We start from the raw sequence: 16,510 nt of genomic DNA on the forward strand, positions 1-16,510 counted from the left end.
ACAATTAAACAATAACAACTGCAAGCCTTTCTAAAACTACAGGCTAAATATTAATCACACACAAAGCTATATAAAAGCACACAACTATTATATAACTACTAATGCACACACTTTATCTACACTCTAAGAGAAAGTATTTTAAAGTTGTGACAGAAAGGTCACTTTCTTAACTCTAAGACTAAATCTAAGCTATCAGCACACAACTAATCTAAACAGTAATAAAGAGAAAACTAAGCCTAAATAAACGAGGTAAAATACAAGATAAAGAAATGTGCACACCAAGGGAAGGGAACTACACAAAGCTATAAGAGCTTATCAAAATATCTAAAATATCTAAAACAGAAATTATTTATGAAAAATATCAGATATTTTGAATAAAGAAGAATTTTTACTAGCCCATTCTAGCGAGAACCTCCGATCTATTGCAGTGGCACACTAGATCTGAGGTAACTCTAGGTGCATGATGGGATAAGGACTTGGCCTCGAGCTATCTGAAGACCTTAAGCTTTGTCGTAGGCCGACTTGGAGCCGAGGATCGGCTCTTAATCCATCTGTAAGAATTACTGTACTGCTCTCTTACTAGTCTAATTCTGTACAGTAACAGACTATAGTTGTGTACCACTTCGGATCATACTGTGATTGTAAGTTATACCTCTTCAGCCCTTATACTGTTACTATACTGAAATCACATACTGCTCTCTCACTATAGTAACGCTGTGCTTTTCCAAACTATAGCTGTACATTACTACTGGATTGGACTGCATTACATTTTTTGACATGATGTTATAAAGTACCATGATTTGCAAGAAGAAACTAGAGCAAAGTGGAAAAAAGAAAGCTAGACAGTTCCAGTAGTATTAGAAAGTACAGAATTAATAAAAAATCATTTTCAAGTGTACTTAAATTTGCTATCAATACATGTAACCTTGCATGAACTACAAAAGGAAACAATTTTGGGTATATTGCAGGTTTTGAGAAGAGCACTCTTACCAGACATCAGAAATGGGGGAAATACTAACTTCTTTGACTTTAGTCATACTCTGACTCAGGAATAGGGTCCATTCCTGTCATACTATTAGAAACCCAAAACATTTATGAAAATTAAAAGAAAAGGAAAAAAAACAGTCTTGTCTTTCGGCTTTTCACGGTTAGGGGTCGCCATAGCAGAACTCCGGTCCGCTAATGATTGGTAGTGGATTTTTACGGTGCCGAGTTGCCAGCTTGACACTCAGCCTTCAAAGAAGGCATACCCATTCATGCACGCACCTATTTTCATGTCTTTAGACATCTCTTGACCGTGGGGAGGACATACAGACTCCACACAGAAGGTGCTCCAGCAGAGAATTGAATGGGAGAACCTTTTGGTTAGAGTTGTTGCCTCACAGCAGGAGGTTCTCCTGTTCGATTCTCCTTTCCTTTATATCATATTTTTGTCCCAGATTGATATTTTCTTGGTGCTGGAGCTTTTCCTTTTCTTAAATGTTGCTTTTGTACATTTATTAAGACCAAAGGGCATTCTTACATAATCCGAGAAAGTTCCAATTATTTGTACTTGCACTTTCAGTTCCTCATCTGATAAACTACAGTTTTAAGTCATCCACAAAAACCAGATGAGAAGTTTTTTATACAATGTTGGTTTCTGGGAGACAAACTGTAACCAAGGCCTAATCTGTTAAGTGAACAGCATAATGGGTTAAGTGTAAAACAAAACAGCAGTGATGACAAAGAATCACCCAGGAATTTTTTTTTTGGTCTCCTCGGACCTCATGTTTACTCAGTGTCCATGTTGGGTCTACCAACTACTTACTCTTCAATCTCCCTGGACTTATGTTTTTACTGGGGCCAGTCATGGATCCTGAGAGTATCCTGGAGGCTTGGCACATCTTGCTTCCATTCAGGGGGATTTTTTTATAATCTATCCACTCCCGTTCCCTACCCCCCATGCTCATTGATTATGTCCCAGGGCACTGTGGACCACGCTTCCCCTTAGTGAGTGTACTAATGAGCACCTTCCCACCTTGGATGGGCATGCCCATCTCTTACCTGCTGCTCTATCAGTCTCCCGAGGCACTAAGTGAACGAGGTTCAGCTGGGCCATACCCCCTTTTGAATTTTTATCAATGGGGTTATAATTTTACCTTTGTCACAGCTCATTTGCAAAGTGATTTGCTAGTGTTTTACAGTTACTACAATGTAATTGGTCAATGTAGCATGTATTTTACTCCATTGTCCACAAACGACAGATGCTGTCAAATGCTTTTTTGTAATCTATCCATGCCATACTTTTTCCTTTTTACCAGTCTATACTATTTCTCAGTGGGTTCAAGTAGATGCTGCATCAGTTTTAGTGCATCCAGACCTCACCTAGCATAGCTCCTCCACAGCATGCTTTATCTACCTAACACATTGTCTCTGCTTACTGACTAATTTGGCTTAGTACATAATTTCTTCTCTCCGTAATTCAACCCATCTGGTGAATGTTGAAGCCCAGCATACTTTTATCCATTCTGCTGTCAGCATTACAGCTCTTCGTATTCTGAGACAGTACAGAAACTGCCTAACGCTGACAACCTACCAACTACTACTAGGCCAGCATGACATGATTTGGGAGAGGTGTAATTAATTACATGCCACACACATGTGAATTTATGTGCTTTTACCAGTCATCTCAACAAAACAAATGGCTGGTAAAATCACATAAATTCACATAAAACTCCATAAGACCACACTAAAACAATATACAAAAGGGTGTAAAGAAATCACTTTCTTAACCTCCAAGAATCATAACTACGTGCTTTGGCAGAAATCTACTAGCACATTTCCATCATACTCATCTAATTGAATCATCCACTATATGTGTGTCCATTTAGAAATGTCCTAGTAATGGATGACTGCATTTTTGGGAATATTGACTACATTCTTAGGGCTGGGTAAAGGCAGGGTTACAGCACATTTCCAGTGCAGGGATCCTTGATGCCATACAGACCTTAGAGAATAGGAAGGAGGACAAATATGACTACAACCATATGGTGGCTCACAAAGGTGTGAAAGAACTAAGGTACTTAACTGAGAAGCACATGGAGCACACTATGCAAGTATGAAGTGCAGGTAAGACTCTGACCCTGCGAGGAACTCAACTTTCACTCAGAATACCACCTACATACAAACAGAAGGCAATTAATTGGCTTAAATAACTAGCTAGATAACTGCTGCCTTTATAGAGGGATCTTGTATGTGTCAGCTTGGGTGGAGATGATGAAAAGCCCAACTTACTTCACCAAGAATGGCCTGGACCTTGCATTCCACAGGGTCTGCATAATGTCCAAAACATCTGCTTCCTCCATTAGTGCCTTTTTAGTTTAAGTACACTTCTGGACATTACAACATAACAAAATGTTTTAGTAAATTTAAATCTGGAGTGCATAAATGTAACTCTTCTCAGTCTTGTCTTATAACAAACAGCTGGATCACGAGACTCTCCTGCACTTGAACTCTGTCACATCTTTGCTTTTCACAGAGAACTAATTTCATTGTAAAGTCAGCACTCCCTCTTTTCCATGTTTCAGAAAACATCAAATATTCAGACCTGCACTGAAGTATCAACATTTGTCAGACACCCAATTATCTCTACAAAGATTGCTCATGGCCCACAAACAGAATTTGCTGAAAGTTAAAATAGCCTATACAAAACAAATTATCAAATCTTCCCTGCTGCAAGTCACTTTCCATGTCACTGAAGGACCAAGAAAGATATTTAAATGTGTTTACTATACTACAAATAAATAAAAATATGCTTCTGATTGGTGATTTCAACTATCCATCAATTAAGTGGAATACCTCTAACAAAAAGGTTTGGTTATGCTCAAAGATGTCTAGACTCCCTTGCGCAAACAGTTAATCGACACACTCAAGGTCATAATCTTCTAGACATTGTCTTCACTAACACTATACCTGCTTGCACTACTCCTACACTATCCTCCTCTCTGGCCAAATCCAATCATAATTCGGTAATCCTCTCCTTTAGAGCAGCTAAATCCTCCACAACAAACACCTCTGAATTCAGGGACTTTAAAAATGCAGACCTATTAAAAGTATATAACAACCTCTCAAAATTCAACTGTAAGATTTTCAGCCACCATATAGTCTCAGCTGTCACTTATGCCAATGAATTGTACTCACATCTAACAAATATCTTAAACCAAAAGGTCCCGATCAGAACCAAATATTCTGAGGAATGCAAAAATAAACCACCTTAGTGGAAAGCCAATATTAGTATATTTAGTATAATTATTATAATTAATATTAGTATTATTAGTATAATTAGTATAATCTATAATAAACAACAACTAGCTAAGACGTCTAATAAACCAAAATCTGCACACATTAGACACAAACAAAAAGATCAGCAAATAAATCTAAAAGTCACCATAAGAATGATCAAAGAGGAAGACAAATTAAGGCTAGCATGCAAAGCCAAGGATAATCATAACTCCTATGAGTTAATTCATAATGGTATTACCCTCTTCTGCCTTACAAATACTGCTAATATCTATCCATCTATCCATACATCCAGAACCCCTTTTCCCATTTCTGCACATGGGGTCAGGGTGTCACTTAAACAGTGACAATCATCTAGAGTCAAGGTTCACACCACCGAGTGGCTTGTCCTGCCTTGGTCACATACTGCTAATATACCTGTAGATAAATTTAGTGTCAACTTCACACCAGAAATAGTCACGGAAGTCCTGCAAACTCCCAAGTCGCTTCTGCCCCTCAAGATTACTACAAAACACGCTGTAACTGCACTCTCTATAGAGGACCTAACAATATCCCTGGTTGCTTAATTAACACCACCAAACTCACCCTCTTTAACATCCTCCTAAAACTGTTCAGCTTAGGCATAGCCACAGGGTTTCTTCCTGAGGCACAGAATACATTTACAACCATGCCCCTTCACAAAAAGGCCCAACATTAGATCCCAGGAATTGTACACCAAGCGGCCTAACAAACATAATTTGCAAAGCCATGGTACGTATCATATTGGATTTCATAAAATATGATATAAAAAGTATTGTATTGCTCTATACTCACAACAATATGGTTTTGTCAAAATGGAATTGCATATATTAAATTATTCGAACGTCTGTGAGAAATTCACCAGGGTAGTAAACAATTGCAAAGCATTTCACTTTATGTCTGGATGTACTTAGCTTAGGTCTTAACTGTAAATAGGTTTACTTAAAGACTTAAATGTAGACCTTTACGTTGCAAAACAGATAGCAAACCGGCTGACAGATAAAATCCATGCAGTGAAAGTAGCAGATGCCACCTCAGAAAGTAAAAACAAATGTGACTACTTTTAAATTATACAAATGAAATTTATCAATTCATACCCAATAAGCACCCTCCCTCCTTGGATGGGCATGCCCATCCCTTCCCTGCTGTTCCATCCATCGCCCAAATCACTAACTGAAACCAGGTCAGCTGGTCTGTAGTTAGGACTTTATCCCTCTATGCCACTAGAGTGGCTTACGGTAAACAAATCTTGACAGCACCTTACAGTGTAGACAGCACCCTACTCCAGAATAATGCTCAGAGTTTTTGGTATCTTTGTAGACAACTTTCTATCCTTTAACCACCTTGTAGCAAGAGTAATCAGTAAATCCTTCTATCTAGCCAAATAAATAAGTAAAGAACTCTCATCTATGTCAAAATGAGTTTTAATTCCTCTATAGCATACCTAAATAAGACCAATTACAGACTGTAATACCAATTTTACTGTGTATCTATCCAAACACATTATGCAGTTAGAAACACTCCAGAGGTTCCTAATTAAAAAGAAAACAACATTAAAGATACTCAGCTACTAAGAGAAGCTTGAAGCTCTGCCCCTATAATCTGACTTGTGCATGGTCACTTATATCCAGCACTTCATACTATTAGGGACGCAACCCTTCTTGAGCTCCCACATCTCAGCAAAATATATGGTTCAACAAGCACTCAAACATAAAGATGAATCTGCATCAACAAAAACTAATGCAGACTGGAGAGAGAAAATCATTAATTAATACAGCTATCTGTAAAAAAGCATACATTACAAATAAAAGAAAGTGAGGGTAAATTTTCCTGAGGGTAAATTTTGAAGACTGGATGAGCGCATGTCAATGAACTCTAGAAGGCAAGAGATGCCATATGGGGGTGGGTACTGACAAGATAATTATGGTCCATAAATTAATTCTGCCTTGTAAACTCTATGAAGCTATGAATCTGCAAACATATCATCTGTACATATGGGTTGAAGGCAATCCTATTGAATTACAGTTCACTTGAACACCTTTCAAAATAAAATAGATCAAAAGATAAAGTTCTCAAAAAGCAGGCAAAGTCTACATTCCACTCTTTTTTCATTCGGGGGGGGGGGGGGGTAAGCTCCGAGTATGCCTCACATGTATGCTAACTTAAATATACTAACTCCAAGATTGAGCAATACAAAATACCTTACTTGGTATTCTGCCATCTCCTTGCTGTTAGCACTTAACCAATGCACACCCCTTTGATATGCATGTTATTTGATCACTTGGATTTGAATAACATGCATTTGACATGAATGCAAGTCAATGGCATATTAGCGTCTGGATTTCATACTTGAAATGTTGAGACACGCTGTAGTGAGTCTCATAATGCGGAGACTGAATGGCTGAAAAAACAGACATATATTCTAAGTTTGATATCGTTATTTCTCAGAATATTCCCTTTTTTTCTGAGGTATGGTGATCTTGGCATTAGCATATAAAATTTGGGGAGGGAATCAAACCCGCCACATCATGGTGTGCAAGTCGGTATTGTCTCCTGCAAAAAAAAAGTTTAATGGTGAAGAATGATGTTTGAGATTTGCACTTCTCCTGCATTATTGCAATTTGTTCATAGGTTCATAGGTAGGTACTAGGCTATCGGCTCGAGGGCCTAAGTAAGCCTAGCCAACAAGGTTCCCTGGCTTATGCCACCCAAGAAAGTTATTTTCCTGTGTCACTGTCGACCAGAGACACAGAAGTGATCCCTGGGGTGTATTTCCTATTTCCCATCCACTCATCAAGGTTTTTCTTGAAGAGTGCTAATGAAGAATTTTGCTTGACATAGATGGATAGCCTGTTCCAGAGTATGGGAAGTCTCTGGGGCAGGAATCTATCCCTCAAGCATGTCCTGTTTATTGCAGTGACAAAGTTTAGGTCCCTAGAGCATGTAGCTCGGAGGGATTGGGATTTCTTTAGGTGTAGCATGTCCAACAGCCCTGGGTTTGACATAGCTTTATATGTTAGGCAGAGATCACCTCGGAGAAGGCGATATGCTATGGAGTAAAGCTGGAGTTTTTTGAGACAGTCAGTGTAGGGCATCTGTTTGAGGCCAGTAATCCTCTTTGTGAGGTACTTCTGTGGCCTTTCCAGCTCTGCTGCAGATGTCTTGTGAGGTATATTCCAAAAGGGGCATTATACTCTATAATGGGTCTAATGAGTGTCGAGTAGAGGGGAACAATGACCTCTTTTTCCATGGATGAGAAACCTTTTATGATGAAGTGTGCCATGTAGAAGGAATTTCTGACTACTGTGACTATGTGACTATTAAAGGACAGACTACTGTCCACCTGGGTCCCAAGGTCTCTTATCACACATTCTGTGTTAAGTAGACTGCTGTCTATGTAGTAGTTCATGGGTACAGAGTTTTTACCAAAGGGGATGACCATGCACTTTTTGGCATTGAGCTTGAGGCCATGGCTCTGGCACCAGGCATCTGTCTCAGCGAGGCCTTTCTGCAGGATTTCCACATCATTTTGGGGACTCAACTATGGCTCCTAGTTTGCAGTTATCTGCGAACTTCGTTAGCCAGAGGCCTTCTGTGTTAGCCTGTACTTCAGAGAAGTAGATACCAAACAGGAGAGGTCCCGGGACTGAACCCTGTGGTATTCCACTTGTCACTGGTTTGAGGTCAGATTTGGGGTGTGCAACCTTTACAGTGTGGGTTCTGTCAGTGAGCCAGTTGGCAGCCCATCTTGTGACATAGAGATTTTAACCAAGTTTAGTGAGTTTAGCTATAATTCCAGAATGGGGGATGGTGTTGAAAGCCTTGGCGAGGTCAAGATAGGCTGTGTGAACCACCTTACCCTAATCTACGGCTTTGGTGACTGCCTCAAAGAAGTCGATCAGGTTCAGAAGGCATGATCTGCCTTTCACAAACCCGAACTGGGTGGGATCCAGAGTTTGGAGGTTACCAATGTCTTTGTTTATGAGTTCCATGATGATGCATTCCATGGCCTTGCAGACCAGGCTCGTCAGGCTAATAGGGCGATAGTTCCTGGGATCAGTGGTGGCTCCCCCTTTGTGGAGTGGGATAACTGTTGCTGTATGCCATTCAGTGGGCACAAAGCCTGATGTGAGGTTATGACTGAACATGTTGCTTAGGTGGGGAGCCAGTTCGTTCTGAAGTTCGTGTAAAATGCAGCCTGGGATGTTGTCCAGTCCCATGGATGCTGTGTTTTTTGCTTTAGACAGTGCAGCTTTTACCTGCGTAGTTGTGATTACAGGGACTCTGCATTCTTCCTGTATAGACATGAGCCCTTTAGGGGGTGGGGGGGGGTAAAGTTGGCACTGAACCTATCTGCCAGGATGTTGGCAATATCAGTTGGTTCTGTAATTTTCGTGCCGTTGTGCTGTAACTCAGAGCAGATCTGGGTGTTGCCATTGAGATTCTTGACATAGCTATAGAATGCTTTGTGGTTGTCCTTAGAATCAGTGATGATTTTGTTTTTGTAGCTAGCTTTGGAGGATCTTATAAGGGATCTCAGCTTCATACTGAGGCTGACCAGGGAGCTCCTCCACTCATGGGATTTTACTCTCTTTTGCAACTATTTCTTCCTTCTGTTGTACAGTTTGTTTACGGCAGGGGACCACTAGATTAGCTTCCTTTTTTTGGAGGATAGAGTCTTGGTTCTGTTTGGGATAGCACGATCCATGCACTTGTGTAAGTGCTTACAGAGTGCATTTGTGTAGGACTCAGCAGTTGTAACTGCATTGTCCATCTGCATGGGTGTCATGAAGTTCACCACTTCTGTCTTAAGAAGCATGAAGTTTGCTTTGGAGAAATTTTTTACCGTGGTTTCCTTAATGGGGGATGGGGGCGGGATGTGGATATCAAGGGTGATTAGCTTATGGTCGAATCGGATCAACGAGGAGTTGACTTCAGGTGTGGAACACCGGTCACTCATGTTGGTAATGACTAGGACTAGGATATTGTTGCCCCTGGTGGGGGTGTGGATAAGTTGATCCAGGGCACTGGAGTTTATGAATTCCAGAAAGTGTTGTGTGAAGGAGTTGGTACATGAGTAGTTTTCCCAGTTAATGGTGGGGTAGTTGAACTCGCCCATTATTAGGGTGTTTGGTTGAACCCAAACATTTTCCAGTACATCAGGAAAAGAGGAGTGGGAATCCTGGGGCATGGTGGGGGATCTGTAGCAAGCTACAATTTGGATTGCAGTTTCATAGGTTCATAGGTTAATACTAGGCTATCTGCCCGAGGGCATTTATAAGCCTAGCCATAGTTTTGTGGCTTACGCCACCCCTTAGTTTGGAGAAACTATGCCCATTATTTAGCTGTGCCTCTGTCGAGCAGTGACACTGAGGTAACCCCTGGGGTGTATCTGCGATCTCCCATCCATTGGTCAAGATTCCTCTTGAACAAGGCCAGCGAGGTGCTCTGCCTCACATAAACCGGGATTTTGTTCCACAGCATAGGGAGTCTTTGGGTGATGAATCTATCCCTCCAGCACGCCCTATTAATAACCGTGTCGAGGTTTAAGTCACCCGCCCTTGTGGCTCTGAGGGATCTAGATTTTTTGAGATGAAGCATATTCATCAAATCTGGGTTTGACATGGCCTTGTATGTCAGGCATAGGTCACCTCTGAGTAAGCGATGCAACTGAATATAACTGGAGTTCTTTCAGTCGTGCAGCATAAGACAGATTTTTGAGACCCTTTATCCTTTTGGTGAGGAACTTTTATGGCCTCTCCAGCTGCTGCAAGTGTCGGGTCAGATACATTCCGAATGGGGCGTTGTACTTGATCATTGGTCTGATGAGTGATGAGTATAGGGAGACTATGACTTCCCTTGATCTAGATGTGAATCCCTTCATGATAAGGTGGGCAATGTAGAAGGTCTTCCTAACTACTTTAGCAATATGAGTGTCGAATGAAAGGCTACTGTCAACCTGGGTTCCCAGGTCCCTAATAACTTCTTCTGTGTTCAGGGGATTGCCACCTATATGGTAGCTAGGGGTAACCTTATTTTTCCCGAAGGGTATGACTATGCATTTCTTGGCATTTAACTTGAGGCCATGGCTCTGGCACCAGTTATCCGTTTCTGTGAGCCCCTTCTGAAGGATATCTGTGTCGGATGTGTTCTCAACTACGGCGCCCAGTTTGCAGTCATCTGCGAACTTTGTCAGCCATAACCCTCCTGTGTTTGCTTGTACTTCAGAAAAGTAGATGCCAAACAAGAGTGGGCCCAGGACTGAGCCCTGTGGGACACCACTTGTGACAGGCTTAGAGTCTGACATGGCGCCAGCAACTCTGACCCTGTGGGTTCTGTCATTCAGCCAGTTTGCAACCCATCTTGTAATGTATGGGTTTACATTTAAGTTGGTGAGTTTTTCAATGATACCCGAGTGGGGTATTGTATCGAAAGCCTTCGCCAGGTCTAGGTAGGCTGTATGGACTGCCTTTCCCTCGTCAATGGCCTTGGTGACTGTTTCAAAAAAGTCAACCAAGTTTAAAAGGCATGATCTGCCTTTGACAAAGCCAAACTGGGTTGGATCCAAAGTCTGCAAATTCCCTATGTCTTTATTTATGAGATCCATTATGATCCTTTCCATGGCTTTGCAGATCAGGCTTGTCAAGCTAATGGGACGGTAATTTCCAGGGTCGGTGGAGGCACCGCCTTTGTGGAGTGGGACCACAGTCGCTGCGCCACTCCTGGGTGCGTATCCGGAGGTGAGACTAAGATTAAACAGCTGTCCTAACTGTGGGTTTAATTCCTCGTTGAGTTCATGGAGCACACAGCCGGGGACACCATCAGGTCCCATGGATGCTGTGTTCTTTGCCTTGGAGAGAGCAGTTCTCACCTGAGCGTTGGAGATGTTTGGGGGCTACAATCATTTGGTATAGATATCTCTTCTTTAGGCGGGAGGGTGGGGAGAAGTTTGCACTGAACCTGTCAGCCAGTATGTTGGCAATGTCTGTAGGATCAGTAATCTTCACATCATTTTGAACTAATTCTGAGCATATCTGGGAGTTTCCTCCTAGGTTTCTGACATAGCTAAAGAATGCTTTATGGTTGTCTTTAGAGTCCTTAGCTATTTTTTCTCAAAATTAGCTTTGGATGATTTTATGAGAGCTCTTAGCTTTTTACTTATGGTGATCAGCGGTGTCTTACCTTTTAAGGATTTTGCTCTATCTTGTAGTAGCTTTCTCCTTTTATTGTAGAGTTTGTTTATGGCTGGGATCCACCAGACTGGACGCTTGCCTTTGGTACAAAGAGTCTTTGTTTTGCTTGGGATTGCCTGATCCATGCAGCCCTGCAGGTGCTGGTAGAAGGCATTTGTAAGTGATTCAGCGGTTTGAGTAATGTTAACCGCCGGCTCAGGGGCCTTAAAGGAGACCACACTAGTCTTTAGAAGTGTGAAGTCGGCTTTCGAGAAGTTCTTTACTGTGGTCTTTTCATTTCGGTGGGGGCGGATGAGGACCTCCAGCGAGATTAGTTTGTGATCAGATCTCACCAGTGAGGGGTATACTTCTGGTGTTGAACATTGTGCTCCCATGTTCGTGATGATGAGATCAAGTATGTTCTCTCCTCTTGTGGGGATGGTGACTAGTTGTTCCATGGCATTTGAGTTTATGAATTCCAGGAACTTTTGGGCTAGAGTGTTTGGGCTTGAGTAGTGTTCCCAGTCTATATTAGGGTAGTTGAAGTCACCTAGTATGATGGTGTTCGAGATACATTTATCCCTCCAGTGTTTTCAGGAAGGCCATGTGAGGTTCCTGAGTTTGCGAGGGTGGCCTGTAACATGCTACAATTTGCATAGCAGTCTTGCCTATGGTTAATTGCACCTAGATGGTTTCCGATGCATCGTGCGATGCCACCAATCTTGAGGTGTGGGTGTCCTTGATGAATATGGATACCCTCCTCCTTTCTTGGTATTGTCCGGGTTTTGTGGCCGGAACGCATGATATGAGGTAAAACCTGATAGTGCTGGGGTGCTCTCAGGAGCCTTGAACCAGGTTTCTGTCAAAGCACAGACATCGATGTTCTCCATACTGAGAAGGGCCTCGAGTGCGTGCATCTTGAGGTTGAGACTTCTGGCATTGAGCAGCATTACCCTTAGTTCTTTTTCTTTGTTTTGTTCTAGGGTGGTAGGTTTAGAATTTGAGCCTTGCCTAAAAAGGCACTATGGGGTGGCAAGAGCCTTTGCCAAAATCCGGAATCCCAGGGTGACAAGTGCAAGCCGTCCCTTGCGAAGCAGCGTGGCTTGTCCAGCATGTCATCCCAGGCAGACAGACATTGGATCCCCTCTGAATGACACCAGAGTTTAAGCCAATTGTTAAAACTGATCATCTTATCTCTGTATTGTGGCATCATTCTTGGTGAAGGTAGGATACTGCTCAAGGTCAGGGTCATACCTGCCTGGGCTACATAATCAGAGAGCTCCTCTATGTCTCTTTTCATGTAGTCCAGGGAGGTACGTCTCAGGTCGTTTACACCAGCGTGGACAATGAGTCGTACTTGTACCTGCTGTTGAGAGACCTGAGTGCATGCGTTATGTGGCGGATTCTAGCACCCGACAGGCAGCTTACTGTGACCTTCTCCTTACTCAGTCTGGTGAGCGGGACGTCAGTGTGTCTGACTATGGAGTCACCAATGACTAGTGTGTCTGGCATAGTGTTTGGCCTTAAGGGCTGTGACTGCTTGACACTCTGACTGTGTGGTCTATGTGATGCAGGTGTTGTGTTCTGAGGTGGTAGTTGTTTGGGTGTCTGCTTTGGTGGCCTCTGCTGTTTTGGTAGATTTTTGATCAGAGCCTCCGAGTATGTCTTTGTGTGTTTATGTGTATGATTTGAGGTTGTGATGGTATTATGTGAGACTGGGACTATAGTGTGTGTGGTTACCTTCTCCTCCTGTCTGGTCTTGCCAGTCCTATGTTGAGAGAGCTCAGCCTCCAGTTTGGCCGTATAGTTGCATCTCTCGCATGTATTTGTGTTTTGTGGGAGGAGGAGAGGGTTGTCTGTGTACATGAGGCAATTGTAACATTGCCTCAATAATCCCAGGTTCACCAGCTGAGCAGGAAAGGATATTAGCAACTGATCCCTCAACATGCTAGAAGGAATAGACAGAAAAACTTAAAAAAAGGTTTTGGGGATGTGGGTGACCGAGAAATGGGGTTTGCTTTTTTTGGGGTACTTTCTACAACAAGAGTGCTGTATCGAGGTGATAAGTACTGTAGGAGCAAGTGCTTAGCTATACGGATAGAGAATAGTCTACTTGGGAGTCAAGTAGAGATAATTTATAGTTGGAGGATACACTAAATAGAACAGTAGTACGCTTTGAGGAAGGTAGTTTTAAGGGAAAATTTGAAGAGTGAACTTTAGGTAGCCCTAATAGTTTAAATCTGCTTAACCGCTGCTGCCCTAGTGTGCAACGGTAGCAGCTCCGCGCTAAATCACGCTAAAGCGCGCTAACGCGTGCTTTATAGCAGGGGGCTGGAAAAAACAGGAAATGACCCAAAATGGCCAACAAATTACAAGTTGCTGCTTCTAACCATTCCTCTGAGGACAAACAAGCAGCTCAGTACTCCCCACTCCCACTGGTGAGTAAAGAAACTACCTCCGGCCACACAAGAAAATGGAGGAACACAGAAACCAAATACAAAGCCCAGGGATCAGCAAAATCTGATCACAGGAACAACTAGCAAGTAAAGTTTAGGAAAGGAGAAATATTTTTTTGTTTTATTTCAAACAGACAGAAAATTGCAGTAAATGCTTTGTTTTTGACTAAATTGCTGTCAAAGGCTGGTACACTTGAGTGTATTAGCCTGTTAGTTACTTTTAAGCAATACTTTAGCCCACAAGTGCAATCAACAATATAAGCTCACAAACACAGGAAAATAAGGCAATAAAACAGTAATAAAGGCACAAACAGTAGTTGAAAAGCTTAAAAGATCGAAAAATGCAAACAAAAAGTTTTAAAAAATACTTAAGATCAAGAAAGTTGCTTTTTCTGCTCTCTGCTGGCTTAGGAACTCTGCAGGGGACCACGAGGAGCTATGCCAAGTTGTCTAATGCCAGAAAAGCCCGCCAAAGCGTGCTTTATAGCAGGGGGCTGGAAAAAACAGGAAATGACCCAAAATGGCCAACAAATTACAAGTTGCTGCTTCTAACCACTCCTCTGAGGACAAACAAGCAGCTCAGTACTCCCCACTCCCAACTAACCTTCAGAGTTAGTTGCACTTGGATAACCTCAGATGCATTATGCTGAGCAACTACCCTGGAGGTGTGGATATCCTTAATGAATATGGATACACCTCCGCCTTTGGTGTTCCGGTCCAGGTTACATGGCTGAAAAGTGTGGTATGAGTTACAGCCTGGTAGTGCAGGGGTGCTCTCTGGAGCCTTGAACCAGGTCTCAGTCACTGCAAAGATACTGATGTTCTCCATTTTAAGGAGTGCTTCGAGTGAGTGCATTTTGAGATTTAGACTTCTATCATTGAGCAGCATTACTCTCAGTTTTTACTTGCCTGTTCCTGTTACGGTGGTGAATTTGTCATTTGAACCTTGCCTAAAAAAGGCACTATAGGGGCGGCAAGAGGCTTAGCCAGTATCCGGAATCCCAAGGGCGACAGGTGCAGGCCATCTCTGGCAAAGCATCGTGGTCTGTCGACCATGTCATCCTAATGTTATGTATATTAGAGTGTCAGCATTTCAAATACCAGCTTTTAAATAGGGAGCCTTATATAACATATAGTATACCTATCTGCCCATAGTGATTCATTACAAACTACTTCTGTCAGCAGGCATATTACTGATCACAGTTCAACAAATACATACTGACCCACAAATGAAAGACAATGAATCTGCACCTGTAGACACAAGCAGTTGCAACACTTCTTACAGTGTAGCCAATAACAATATTGCTGAAGACCTACCTAATATGTACTGGTCAGGAGAATACGCATATAACTGCTGCAAAAACAAAAGCAGCATTGTATGCAAAAAAAAAATTACAACAGCTACATGCAAAGTTGACACAACTGTGTACCACATCAATGTAAATAAAAGATAATATGCTTCATGTGAGTGGCTCTGCAACCCCCAATGTGAGGGTTACTCCCCAATATGCAATGTGAGGGTTACTCCCCAATATGTCTTTACTTACGCATGCTAACTCCATGGTATGGTTCCACACCTGTGACCAAACAGAATTCTCTAATACAGCATGCTGATCAGCTGTGAGTCTAATGGGTAGTGATGCTTTTGTAACCAGTCCATAAAACAAGCAGTCAATAGTACTGACTGCTACAATACACACATATGTATATACACACACATACATTTGGTGTGATAAAAAGATGCACCTGATACACTGCTTGAATAGTGTTTATCTATACTCCTGATGCATCTCTAAAAGTTTATCTACACCCTTTGTCTTTTTTTCCATGTGGTTCTTACCTTTCTATCTAACTATCAGTTCTCTCACCCATGAAACTCAGCCCATTCACTCCATATCAGTGACATGTGGTCACTAACCGAGGACTGAAATGGCTGGAGGAAGTCATTATTCAGACAGGGATGAAGGCTGCTTGTGTCATGGTCATCTGTGGATCTGCAGTCAAACCCATCAAAGACCACCCAGACTAGCAACCCAAGGAACTTGCAAATGAGGGGTCACTACCACAAGAAATTATTTTCCTGCCTTAAACACTGTGGCTGTCATTTCTCCTGACCTGTCCTAGAGACGATCTATAAACCTTCATTTACATGGACATCTGAGGCATTTATACCAGTCCCTAACACTATCCTCAAGTGCCTGATGTGGGCACTCATATCACCACCACTGTGTGCTATTTCTTCCCCATGGTTGTTACCATTCATGCACTAATGAATGCTACTGTCACCAGCATACTGGCAACTAGTTCATATCCCCAGTTTACGCTATTTTTTTTGTCATGCAAGCCACTTCTCCCTACCCCCAGGATGGGACAACTGATGACAGCCATCCAATGAAATCCCCCACTAACTCTTCCAGAGCCCAAGCTGCCAATCAAACTTGAATCATACTCAGTAACACAGAGCATGGCAGTTTACCTGCATCCTTTGCAGTTCATCAACACTACTAAAATTACTCTAAAGCCAGCAAATTTACTCCACTCTCAAAGGGCTAAAGTAAACGTTCACATCAAACTTGACATGTTAAA

General features: G+C 42.1%; 1 protein-coding gene across 1 annotated transcript in view; it reads right to left on the bottom strand.

The window, feature by feature from the left end:
• Positions 1-16,510, bottom strand: part of OBSCN (obscurin, cytoskeletal calmodulin and titin-interacting RhoGEF) — a 4,979,884-nt gene that overhangs the window by 1,698,090 nt on the left and 3,265,284 nt on the right. The window lies entirely within an intron of this gene.

This window comes from Protopterus annectens, chromosome 3.part0 (assembly GCF_019279795.1).
Source record: "Protopterus annectens isolate FY-2018-M chromosome 3.part0, PAN1.0, whole genome shotgun sequence".
Lineage (NCBI taxonomy): Eukaryota > Metazoa > Chordata > Ceratodontiformes > Protopteridae > Protopterus > Protopterus annectens.